Below are 14262 nucleotides of genomic sequence, written 5' to 3' on the forward strand. Positions count from 1 at the left end.
AAAAATGATAAAAAAAACATGACATGATTGTCCCGGGGGGGGGGGGGGGAAATTTCCCTGTTGCCCACCCCCCTGGATCCGCCAGTGCTTGCATGTCATATAATGCACCTGAAGGCATCGGTAAGTCACTATGACATTTTTGCAGAATCCCAGGGAGTCTGAAGTGCCATTCCACATATCTCTTGCTCTTTAGAGATTTGCTTGACAGTGAAAACAGGATCAGGATTACAGACATAGATCCTGCACTTTATTGAACAAATAAGCAGTGACAGTCTATACTGTATATACCTACCTTTACAGGTTCCCTAGAGAAAAGAAAGAAATTGTTAATTATGTGGTACAATGCTGACATCTGGTGGCAAATTCAAGGAATCACATACATTATACACATTTACATGGAATAGTCTGCTGGCAATAAGAGCATAGCATATGGAATTCTCATTTCCTATTCATTATTATGTAGATAGGCTTTTGAGGACAGATGATACATAAATAGGATACATGTTAAATAGCCATAGGAATTATAAACCAGGAACACAAAATTACATCATAAATCCAATCCGAACTACTCTCTAGTTTACCAGGAACAGCTAAGCCTATTTGTAAGAAGTGCAGAATTTTTCTGTGAATTAGGGGAGCTTCTATGCATCCTTGGATCCTCAAGCACAACAGTGGCTTGAAAAAAAAATTCATACCCCTTGAAATTTTCCACATTTTGTTACGTTACAACCAAAAACGTAAATGTATTTTATTGGGATTTTATGTGATAGACCAACACAAAGTGGCACATAATTGTGAAGTGGAAGGAAAATGATAAAATGATTTTCAATTTTTTTTTACAAATAAATATCTGAAAAGTGGGGTGTACATTTGTATTAAGCCACCTTTACTCTGATATCCCTAACGAAAATCTAGTGTAACCAACTGCCTACGGAAGTCACCTAAGTAGTAAATAGAGTCCACCTGTCATGATCACTTAGTGCCCCTGTTCCTCATTCCAGCAACCGGGTGTTGGCTGTTGCTTTCACCTGTCTGTGTTCACCTGCAAGATGATTGATCTGATCAGTCACCTGATAAAAGCAAACTGAACACTCTATCCCTTGTTTGTGATAGAGACAGTTACCTGCATTGTTCCTGTTCAAGCCTCCCTTTTGTCTGCCTTTCTTTGCTGTTGGATTTCCCTGTGTATGACCCAGATCGGATATTCCCTGAACTCAGCCTGCCTTATTAGCTAGACTGTCATTGGATCGGATATTGAACTATTCCCTGAATTCAGCATGCCTTATTACCTGGACTGTCTTAGAACCATGCTATCTGTCTGCTAAACTGCAAGTAGTTTGTTGTTTGCTCTGTTTCACATCTGCCCTAGTGTGGTGGCCAGGCACTATAGCATTGTATATAAGTCCTGGGGGCAACAAAGTACCGGTAGGCCTGCTTGTCTTAAGGGAAAGGGGGCTGCTATAGATGAAGCACACAGTAGCTAGCTATAGTATCTGACCTCCTGCATTGAGGTAGATGTGACATTTGTGCATTATCACAAGCCTTTAACAACATTTTCTGTCAAGATGGACTCTGCACAGGCCCGTTTATTTGCTGAGGAAATGTGAAAACTGGCACGCCAACTGACTTCAGAAATTGTCTTTGCGTGTAAACGCACCTCTAGCAGTAACGTAGGAGCCAAAGCCCAAAGTTAACCCGCCAAGTGTCTAGAGCTGGTTGGGTCTGATTCTATAGACCATACTGTGTGTGTTTCCCTCGGAAATGACTTATTTGTTTCTGCACAACTTAGGTCTACCAAGTTCTCTCACCACCTCTCCGCTTTCAATAATTCTGGTGCTGCTAGCAATTTCATTGATAGGGACCTAGCACACAGTCTACAGATTCCGGTGACTAAGGTACACAGACCCTTCTCAGTCTTAGCCGTTGATAATTCTCCCTTGTCCATGGGTCCGGTGACCTTGTGTACAGTACCTATTACCCTGACCATTGGGGAATTTCACAGGGAGACAGTCAGCTTCTACCTGATCTCTTCTTCTGCTTATGCCCTTATCTTGGGTATCCCTTGCTTGATCTTCACAACCCGCACATAGCCTTGGCTGCAGAGGAGATTGGGTCCTGGTCCCAGACCTGCATCCAGAATTGCATTAAAACCGCTGACCAGTTGCCCATGTATAACTCTTTTGTGGCCAGTACCAGTCGCATGCCAGTCACAGAAGTCAAGCCTCCTGGATTACCCCTACCTTTGCCTGTCGCTAAACTCCCTTGGAAGCATAGCCAGGCTAACTTGTCCACAAGTTCCACTGTCGCTACGCCTGATGATGCGGCCAAATTGGCCAATGCATCAATTATGCCAGTCCAGCCCATGCCCATTGAACTTTCTACTTTTTCTTATTCTGGACTCTCTGGCGATGTAATTCAGACAGTCGCTACACCTGACGATGCCACTCAGTCGGCCACTGCATCAATTATACCAGTCCCGGTCATGTCCATTAACTTCCTGCTTTTTCTTATTCCAGACTCTCTGGTGATCGGTCGGCCACTGCATTGATTGTGCCGGTCCGGCCCATGCCCACTGTGCCTCTTGCTTTTTCTTATTCAGGGCTTTCTGTAACCTTGCCTCATCTTACTTCTCTAACCAGTCTAAGAGGGTCTATCCTCCCTTTGGATTAACTGCCTCATTCGATCAGGTGGGGCTTTCAATCCTTTTTTTGGGGTTCTCTGTATTCCGCTCGTGTTTCAGCAGTCCGGCTTGTCCCCTGCTAACTAGCCTGACCTCGTGGATCCACGTCCTCTGCCCAGTCTGATGGTCCTGTGCTGGGTTTCCAATTGGCTTTTTAGGGGCTGGGGCCTGCTCCTCAGAGGTGGGTAATGTCATGATCATTTAGTGCTCCTGTTCCCCATTCCAGCACCCGGGTGTTGGCTGTTGTTTTTCCCCTGTCTGTGTTCACCTTTCATGATGATTGATCTGATCAGTCACCTGATATAAGCAAACTGAACACTCTATCACTTGCTTGTGATAGAGACAGTTACCTGCATTTTTCCTGTTCAAAACCGGCAAATCAAAGAACAACACACTGGACAAGATCACAGAAGAAACTGCACTCAGAACTCTTCAAAACCACAAATAAAATAACAACGGCCAATCAAAACCATTCAACGGAAGAAACCCTCAACCTCCTTAACAAAGCATTACTACAGACAGCAGACTCCGAGACGCAGAGCACTCATCCGCAAAAACAACTCGGGCTGGTTCAATGACGCTCTTACATTGCAGAAGCAAGAACGCAGACGAGCGGAAGGAGCCTGGAGGAGAAACGCAACAAAGGAAAACAACACAATCTACAAACTACTTACCAAGAAATACCACAAAGAAATCTTCAATGCAAAGAAAGAACATTTCTCCAATACCATCTCAAAAGCCCTATACTGCCCCCGCAAACTTTTCAAACTAGTCGCTCAGACTATGAACCCCACATGTCTAGAACCTCCAGCAAATGAAACACAAGAATTCTGCAATGAACTATCTGATTTTTTTATTGACAAAATCAAAAACATTCGTGAAATAATTCAGCAGAAAAAACCAACCGACCTCATCGAGCCAAAGTAAGAAAAAAATATCAAAATTAATATTCCTCAATCGTCGCAATTCACGCTACTACCAATCACCATCGACACCACCAAAAGCATCATCAAAAATCTCAGAGACACTACAGCACCAAACGACATCATTGCCACAAAACTCTTGAAAGAATGTGCCGAAATCGTGGCACCCACCATAGATATCCTCATACTGCATATCTGCTCCTGACGAGTGGTACAAACCACGAAACGCGTAGAGCTTCTTCACAATGATATGTCACAGTATAGGCCTATCATCTACATTGCAAATTCTTTCAATGGATCAACTATTATTGTTATCATTTTATTTATTTACTATCATTACAGTTTCGGCTTTCAGACGCCTAGTTTATTATTATGCTTTGTCATTATGAGATTTATTGATACAACTATGTATTGTCTAGATTTTATTTAGTGTAACCTATGATTATCATATATTACCATATATTATCATATATTACCATGTATTCTAATTTTAACTATTAGGTATTATTTTTGCATTGTTTAGACTCTAGCCGAGTCGAAACTCATTATTATTTTATCTATTTACCCCATATTGGTGTTTGTCATGCCCTCTCTGTAATTAATAAACATGTCTACCTCAGTTGGTTCATCGAGTTTAGCAGTGTGCTTCATCTTAAAGTCCCAAACATTTAGTCTTCCTTTTTCAACTCATTGGGGATGGAGGTATATACTAGGTTGTGCCTCATTTAAAGTCCCACTTTAGCTTTAGTATAGCATTCACCCACAGAGTTACCACCTGATCTCTTTATTGAATACGGATCTAATGCCGCGTACACACGATCATTTTTCGGCATGTAAAAAACAACGTTTTAAAAAAAATTCATTTAAAATGATCGTGTGTGGCCACGCTTCACATCATTTTTCAGGTTTTGAAAAACGACAAAAAAAAAAAAACTCGAACATGCTGCATTTTTTAACGATGTTTTACACAATGTCGTTTTTCAGGTTGTAAAAAATGATCGTGTATGGGCTTGAACGACATTAAAAACCCGCGCATGCTCAGAAGCAAGTTATGAGGAGCGCTCGTTCTGGTAAAACTACCGTTCGTAATGGTGTAAGCACATTCATCACGCTGTAACAGACAGAAAATCGCGAATCGTCTATTACTAACACAAAATCAGCTAAAGCAGCCCAAAGGGTGGCGCCGTTTGAATGGAACTTCCCCTTTATAGTGCCATCGTACGTGTTGTACGTCACCGCGCTTTGCTAGAGCATTTTTTTTATTGATCGTGTGTGGACAACGTTGTTTTAATGATGAAGTTGGAAAAAAATTCGTTTTTTCTAGAGGCTGAAAAACGTAGTTTTTTACAAGCCGAAAAATGATCGTGTGTACGCGGCATAAAGCTGTTTGCCAAAATTCTCGCCAACTGCCTTAATGATGTCCTATTTCATATTGTGGACCCTATAGTCTCACTGCCGAACCTGATGAAGGAGCTGGAGGTTTATAGCCAGGTTTCTCAAGATAAACTACACCAAATTGGAGATCTTACCGATCACGATTCCACCTGCTATGACCACCGCCTTGAAAGGGACTTTACCCTTTACTTCGGCACCCTCCTCAATATGGTATCTAGGCATTCAACTCACTAGCAGCCTGGACAACTTATATACACACAACTATGTCCCCTTACTAAAAAGGCTTCGCTTAGACTTGCAGTCGTGTCACTTGCCACGTGTTGCAGATTGTCAATTGCCACGTGTTGCAGATTGTCACTTGCCACATGTTGCAGATTGTCACTTGCCACATGTTGCAGATTGTCACTTGCCACATGTTGCAGCTTGTCACTTGCCACGCCACACACTGCGGATTGTCACTTGCCACACGTTGCGGATTGTCACTTGCCACAACGTCACACATTGCGTTTTGGCCTTTGTCACAACATCACCTGCCACACATTTCGGATTGTCACTTGCCACAACGTCACACATTGTGGATTAACTTGCCACTTCACCTGCCACACGTAGCGGATTGCCACTTGCCACAACGTCACCTGCCACACATTGCGGATTGTCACTTGCCACTTCACCTGCCACATTGCGGATTGTCACTTGCCACATTGCAGATTGTCACTTGCCACGACGCCACCTGCCACACATTGCGGATTGTCACTTGCCCACGACGCCACACATTGCGGATTGTCACTTGCCCACGACGCCACCTGTCACACGTTGCAGATTGTCACTTGGCACTTCACCTGCCACATGTAGCGGTTTGCCATTTTCCCAGAGTGAAGGCAGGCAGCAGAGAGATGACAGAGAGGAGGGGGGAAGTCTGCTGACAGAGAGGAGGGGGTTTGGTTGACATAGAGGAGGGGGTGCGGCTGACATAGAGGAGGGGGTGCGGCTGACATAGAGGAGGGGGGCTGACATAGAGGAGGGGGATGGCATAGAGGAGGGGGGGCGGCTGACATAGAGGAGGGGATGCGGCTGACATAGAGGAGGGGGGTGGCTGACATAGAGGAGGGGATGCGGCTGACATAGAGGAGAGGGGGTGGTTGACATTGAGGAGGGGGGCAGTCAACATTGAGGAGAGGGGCGGTTGACATTGACGAGGCTGGGCGGCTGACATAGAGGAGGGGGGCGGCGGCTGACATACATTGAGGAGGGGGCTGACATACATTGAGGGGGGGCGGCTGACATTGAGGAGGGGGGCTGACATACATTGAGGAGGGGGGTTGACATACATTGAGGGGGGTGGCTAACGTACATTGAGGGGGGGTGGCTGACATACATTGAGGAGGGGGGCTGACATACATTGAGAAGGGGGGGTGGCTGACATTGAGAAGGGGGGGGCGGACAGAGACGGTGAGAGACGGACCTCAGGAGATAGTGATACACAGCCAGAGTTAGGAGCATGCAGGGGAAGGCGCGATTACCCACAGCCACGGTCCAGCCTGCATCCAACATGTGTCCAGCTCCTCCAGGCGAATCACAGAGCCTCGTGTCAGCCGTCCGTCCTGCACATGACCTGCTCATCCAATCACAGGACACCCACAGCTGCCAATAGCTGAGCTGAGTTAGGCTCAAACACAGAGCGCACCAATGTTTACAGGCAGTAGTGTATACATAGCAGGCATGGGATGATTGTGCACCCCTCTAGCCAGGGATCATTCAACTGCCACAGGACAGGAACGTGTGCCCGGGTTTCCGGCGGGTGGAAACCCAGGCACATGCGGAGCGGGCTGGCTGGCTGACAGGTGGCAATTTGCCGCCCCCTGAAAGTGCCGCCTGGGACCGAGGTACCATCGGGTCCCATGGTAGGGCCGGCCATGCCCATAGGTGTGCATAAACTGTCTTCTTTATGTTCCTTGATGGTATGTCTGTGCAAATTCATCCTCAGCACTGCTTGGACCTTGAAGAAGGGGACATACCCCGAAAGCTTGTCCTAAAAAAATTGTATGTTAGTGCAAATAAAAAAAGTATCACAGACAGTACTCAATTTTCTCTGTCGCAATTGCACTACTACGGCTACAATCACGTCAGGTTTCATTCAAAATATTTAGCACAAATGTATTACAAAAAGTTATATATTTTTTTTAAGTGCAAAGGCTTACCATTGATCTGTACAAAATGCTTGTATATAATCTCTTGGTACCACACAAAAGCTTACTCACGTATCTATTATTTATTTTACTAATTGTTTTTACTTTTTTTTTTTTATAATTGAAATTTTAACTTTTTTGTGTTTCTTATTTTTTTGGGGTTTAAAGGGGTTGTAAAGGTTTTTTTTTTTTTTTCTAAATAGTATTTACAGTGTCTCCCCGCAAGGATGTAGTCCCAAGGGAGGGGGCGAGCACGCTAACGAACCCCCAGCCAGAAGGGCTCGGAAGATGGGGGCAAGCTTACTGAGGAGAGACAGGAAGTGAGAAGTTCAGACAAAGAAAAAAAAACATTTAGAAGGGAAATCGATGGAATCTAATCCAATAGATTTTTTTGACGGATATCCGATGAAGCTGACTTTCATCAGTCTTGCCTACACACCACCAGTCAAAAATCTGATCGTGCCAAAACGCGGTGACGTACAACACTACGACGAGCTGAAAAAAATAAAGTTCAATGCTTCCAAGCATGCGTCGACTTGATTCTGAGCATGCATGGATTTTTGACCGAGTTCCATACAGACGATCGGATTTTTCTATTGTTTTTTTATCGATAGGAAAAATTTAAAACATGTTCTACTTTTTTAAACCAATGGAAATAAAATTGATGGGGCCCACACACGATCGGTTTGTCCGATGAAAACCGTCCACCAGTCTGTTTTCAACGGACCAACCGATCGTGTGTATGCGGCTTAAGTGAACCAACAATGCACTAGCTTAAAGGAACCTATTTAGAAAATAAAAAAATTAACCTTTACAATCCCTTTAAGCATGGCAAATAAATACCCCAGGTTGAAACTGGCCTTTATTTCATTTACAAATGCCATGTGCAGAAACATACAATTCGTTTTGCTAGGACAAATCAAAGAATAACATTTTATAAATGATCTCACAATGTTTGCACCCAAGATTCAGTGACCATTCTCACCTTGGTGTAATGGTGCATTACATTGATACTCACGCAATAATGTGCAAAAAATAAAACACGCAACATTTTTTGCAGTGCAGCTCACCGCAATGCATGGTAGTGTATTACCATGTGTTGTGGAGTGTTGCAACTAGAAACACCTTATTTTTGATTTTGTTAACCTTTTTGTCTTTAAAATATGCAGCAATATAAAAAGAAATTGCATGACAAAACAGGCAAAACCCCCACTGTCTGTCTCCTAAAAATGTATACAGTATATGTATTACTTTGGTATGATGCAGTATTGCCAAATCAATAAGCCCATAGTTCAAATGAAAACATTATCATGGTCCATAGTGAGTGTACAGGTACAGCTCAAGTCCAATCTAATTTAAATCTGTGCTCGCAAGTATTCAGTCACATTACACCAGAATCTCAATTAGATTTTTACAAAATGGAAGGTAAAAGTATTCTATTACCTTTTCTTGCAGTAGATGGTATAATCATTTCACTACTGTAACTCATTTATCAGTGGTAGCATAAATGACACTATCAAGCTAGAATGTCTATTACTAATTTCAGTCTAATTTACTTTACTATACATATTTGTTCTGCCTAGAATATTATATGAAAAATGTACTTTTATCCAGAATGTGAATACCTTAGCATACCATTGCAAAGATGAACTCTAGTGAAAAAACTATCCAAGCAGTGGGGCTTCCCATGCACTGCAAAGGTTAAATGCCATTTTTGCCTAGGATTCCAATAAAAAACACATTCGCTTACCTTATACCCCTGTTCTTCTTGCAACCAGCGCTCTCCTCTTCCCTCTAATGCTCCAGGGCAAGGGCAGGCCCTTAGCATCTTCATTTACAGTTCATAAATGATGAAATCAGAGTGTGACTGAATATTAGTGTGCTAAAACTGAGCCCCCCTCAACTGGTTATGGAACAGTTGCTGCCGGTGTGATGAGTCCTTATGTCCTTTACATATCTGTGTTACATGTTTCTTGTTAGAATAGGAAGCAAACTCAATGCACCTTTTGTCATTGTATGATGTCCCTCTAGTTGAGGATAGCTAACTTTGCATTATCATTAGATAGCAGGCTATTGGGCTTTGACCAGCACAATGCCAGAGTTTTTTTTTGTATTGTATTACCTTATGTTTAGTGGGTTACCTATCAATTATTTACTTACTTAATTATTACTTAATTATTTACTTACTATTTTTAGCGCCGTTATAATGTTGTTTTTACCGCGATATTCGACCGCTAGTGTGGTTTTAAAAAGGCCGAAAAAGGGTTAATACCTCCCGCAATGCGCCTCTGCACACACCGCTTCAGTGTGAAAGCCTTCGGGCTTCCACACTGAAGACTGCAGGGTAGGATTTTTTCAGGAGGTATTTAGGCGCTATTTTTAGCACTATACTGCCTGAAAAACGTGTTAGTGTGAAAGGGGCCTTAGAGTAAAACCTTTGAACTCATAGGCCCTTTATAAGATCATATAGAGTGGGTGGCTGGAGACAAAGAGAAGACAAGTCCAGCAATGTCCACGAGTTCTTCAGTCATCCGTGACTCTGCTTCCTGCTTGGATGAGACATAGCAGCAACTGTCAATCAAAGTCAGTTAGCCTATCAGGAGAGAAAGGGGGTGGGGCCGAATGGCAGCTCTGTGTCTGAATGGATACAGGGAACTGCAGCTCGGCTCAGGTGCCCCAATAGCATAGGAAAATGGGGACACTCAAGTTCATAATGGGGATAGTATTGACATATAAGGTAATTTTTTTTTACCCCATATTCCTTCACATAGGGGGGTATCTGGGGGCCCCCTTGTTAACTGCGGGAAGCATACAGTAACATACTTCTAGGGGTATACTAAGTATTTAATGGGGCCTTACAAATTTGTGTAATTTTCTTATAAACTGAACACTGATATTAGAAGCCAGGAGGGAAATGTTGTTTGCCAGCAAATTAAAACATTCATCGACATCAACCATTATAAAAAACGTATGTATATATATATATATATATATATATATATATATATATATATATATATATATATATATATATATATAGATTACCTAAAAATTATCCCAAAAAAAAAAAAAAAAGGGAGTACCTTATATTAATAAGTAGACAACAGTACAATGATACTGCATCTAAAGAAAGGGCGAATTGTTCAGTTGTCTCATGGGCTGTTGCCCTGATTTCTTCCATGTTGTAAAGGTGTTGTACCTCTTGAAGCTATTCTTTGATTGTGGGAGTAGATGTGGTTTTCCAGTGTCTAGGAATCACTGCTTTTGTGGCAGTAAGTAGGAATCTGGTCAAAATCTTTTATATTTTTTCATTGAGCAATTAGAAATATCCCAAAAGACAGCATGCTTTGGTCAGTTGGATGGACGTTTCCTTAATGAGCTTTATAGTCTCGCAAACTTTTTGCCAGAATGGTTGAATCAAAGCTTAAGTCCCACCATATATGTTATAATGTACCTCTCGTCTGATAACAGCGCCAACAAAGATCTGAAACTGGGCATCCATCTGTGTATTTTGATAGGTCAAGAGTTTAAAGGAATTTTCTTGTAGGTGTGTGCTGATTGCACATTTATGAGCAAATATACACGGTAGGCATGTAGCCATTGATTCTCATTAAAAGCTGTGTTTAATGCAGATTCCCAAAACTACTTATGTTTATTCTGTTCTTGTGATCTAGAGGTCTGTAACCAGTGGCGTCTCCAGCTTTCATATTTAGGGGGGGCACATGGGGGGACAGGGACAAAAGTAGGGGGGCCAACTATAAAATGCAATTATATATATATATATATATATATATATATATATATATATATCCTGGGGCCCTTTACTACGATCCCACTATGGGCCCTTTCACATGTTCTGCAGTGAGCTCCCTTCCTACTATACTGGGGCCCCAAGAGATATATGTCACCAGCACACCAAGAAAATATAAGGGTCCAAAGCAGTGGGAGAACTATCAGGGTTGCAAAGGATGTCTTGCCACCGGGCCCTGGTGTTCTGCCACAGTGGGGATCCCCAGCTGTCCTGTCCCTGATATTTACAGCGCTGGTCTGGCGTCTGTCTCCTTGGCAGCGGTGGCAGTCTATTAGGACCTAGTGCTGGTGACATTATGGGTGCATGCAGGGGAAGGCTGGCACTATTGGTTATAGAGAGCCGAGCCCCCAGCTGGTCACCTAGCAGCAGTAATGCTGTATAACCTTCTCTGTTGACATGCTGATCGGCATGTGATCCAGGTGATGCTCCCAGTCAGATCTAATAAACACAGTATTTATTAGCATCAAGAGTACAACCACATAAATATAATCAACCGTATGATCAGCAGCCATGTGGGCTCTATGCCTGTAAAGTGTGGGCTTTGATCAATAAAATCACTAGGGCTGTGCAAATGAACTTTTAACCACTTACGGACCCCCCACTGTATATATACGTCCTCTTTTTAAACATGGATATCTCAGGAACGGCAGCAGCTGCTGCCACAACTGAGATATCCATGTTTTCAGCTGGCGGCCGTGTAAACGATAACGGCGGTCTCCGCGGCGGATTCGCCGCGAGATCGCCGTTATCGGTGGCGGGAGAGGGGCCCCCCCCCTCCCGCCGCTTTTCCGCGCCCTCCGCCGCTTACCGGAGCCGTCGGTAGCGGCGGAGGAGATCCGATGCTGCCGCCAGGAGAGTGAGGACTTGAGTGAGGGCAAGATGGCCCCCACCCGTCCTCATAGCTCTGCTGGGCGGAAGTGACGTCAAAACGTCAGTCCCGCCCAGCCTCTTAAAGAGACAATTTTTTTTCTGTCATTTTTTTAAATGACAAATTTTCCTTTTTTTTTTTTTTTTTTGCATTTAAGCCTAAATATGAGATCTGAGGTCTTTTTGACCCCAGATCTCATATTTAAGAGGACCTGTCATGCTTTTTTCTATTACAAGGGATGTTTACATTCCTTGTAATAGGAATAAAAGTGATCATTTTTTTTTTTTTATATTTTAGTGTAAAAAATAATAAAATCAATAAAATTAAATAAGAAAACAAAAAAAAATTTTTTTTAAAGCGCCCCGTCCTGACGAGCTCGCGCGCAGAAGCGAACGCATACGTGAGTAGCGCCCGCATATGAAAACGGTGTTCAAATCACACAAGTGAGGTATCGCCGCGATCGTTAGAGCGAGAGCAATAATTATAGCCCTAGAGCTACTCTGTAGCTCAAAAAATGCAACTTATAGAATTTTTTAAACGTCGCCTATCTAGATTTTTAAGGGTAAAAGTTTGACGCCATGCCACGAGCGGGCGCAATTTTAAAGCGTGACATGTTGGGTATCATTTTACTCGGCGTAACATTATCTTTCACAATATATAAAAAAATTGGGCCAAATTTATTGTTGTCTTATTTTTTAATTAAAAAAAGTGAATTTTTTCCAAAAAAAGTGCGCTTGTAAGACTGCTGCGCAAATACGGTGTGACAAAAAGTATTGCAATGACCGCCATTTTATTCTCTAGGGTGTTAGAAAAAAAAAATATATAATGTTTGGGGGTTTTAAGTAATTTTCTAGCAGAAAAAAATGTTTTAGTCTTGCAAACACCAAATCTGAAAAACACCTGAGGTCTTTAAGTGGTTAATTAATCGATTAATCTTGAATTTTTTTGATTGATCAAAATCTTTTTGATCGATTAAAATTATTTTGATTGGTACTCACCTCTCCGCCGGCTTCTGGGCCTTCAGGGAGTTCCGTTGGAGATCCGGTGACGTCACGGACACCGGCGGGGCTTGCCGTGTCCATCTGAAGGGCTCCTTTGCTGTGCCTTCATATCTGCATGCCAGCGGGACCTTACTATCTGCCACACGCAAGGGCTGTTACACTTCCCTCTATCAACCTGGGATTCTACAACCATCCACTGGGAGTTGTGATAGTTCCCTTCATGGGACATCTACATGCCGACGGACTGATGTTAACCTCTCCTCATCTGGATTCAGCAGTGGTATCGTTGTACACAGCTACATGTTTTTATGACTGCTTTTGGTACCGTTTGGTATTACTCGCACCATTTTTACAGTTTATGTAGCTACATCGATTTTATCTCCAGTGCAATATTTATTTGGTTACCTACTTGATGACTGTAAAAGTTTTAATGCTATTCCCATCAAGCGCTGCCTTTGTGTGTTTTTTGTATCCTGCTATCCATTTTTTTTCTAGTGGTTGGTAGCTGCACTGGGAATCAGCCTGCAAGGAGATCAGCTAAAAGTAGTTGGATCTGTAGGTGCGTTATTAATCGAAATTAGTCGATTAATCGATAAAAAAAAAAAAAACGATTACTCGAACAGAAACATTTTGATCAGTAACAGCCCTAAAAATCACTGATATTTATGACTAGGATTTGACTGGGAGCATCACCTGGATTGCATCCTGATCAGCATGTCAGAGAAGGGTCCACTGCTGCTAAGCAACCTGCAGGGAGCTCAACTGTCTACAATCAATAGAGATGGGCTCGGGTGTGTTTGAAATCCCACATGCCCGATCACGCCAGGAAGCCGACACTCCACAGTGCTAATCAATGTATGGGCTGCCTATGAGCTAAGACCAGCCATAGACAGTTTAAATCTCAGCTGGTTCAGCAGAAACTGGCTGAGATTTGAACCATTAATGAGCAGATTCTCTTATAATTATCACTAGTGGTTGCTGTATAGTCACTAGTGATAATCACTGTTTGTCGGGAGAATATAATTGCTGGGCAGGAGGGATATTACCCTGTCACCACTGTCTGTTGATGGGGGAATCATGCTACTTTCTTTCCTGCAATCTGTGGATGCAGGAAAGAAATTTGCACCGTATATTATCTGCCTGACTGAAAGTGAAAGTAAATTGTGAATGTTTTGAAAGAACAGGAACAGGAGAGGGGGAGGGAGACAGATGGGGGGGGGGAGAGAAGGGATGGACATAATGTAGTTCAGTGATTACAGTATACTGCAGTCTGCAGTGCACACACTTAAACACGGCCCAGGCTAGAATATCTGGTTGTGTGAGCGCTCGCATTATGCAGTGTCGGCGAGCACAGGGACTGGGGACGCTCTCCCTCTCGGGGAGCAAAATACAAAAATT

Source organism: Rana temporaria, chromosome 4 (assembly GCF_905171775.1).
Source record: "Rana temporaria chromosome 4, aRanTem1.1, whole genome shotgun sequence".
NCBI classification, from domain to species: Eukaryota; Metazoa; Chordata; class Amphibia; order Anura; family Ranidae; genus Rana; species Rana temporaria.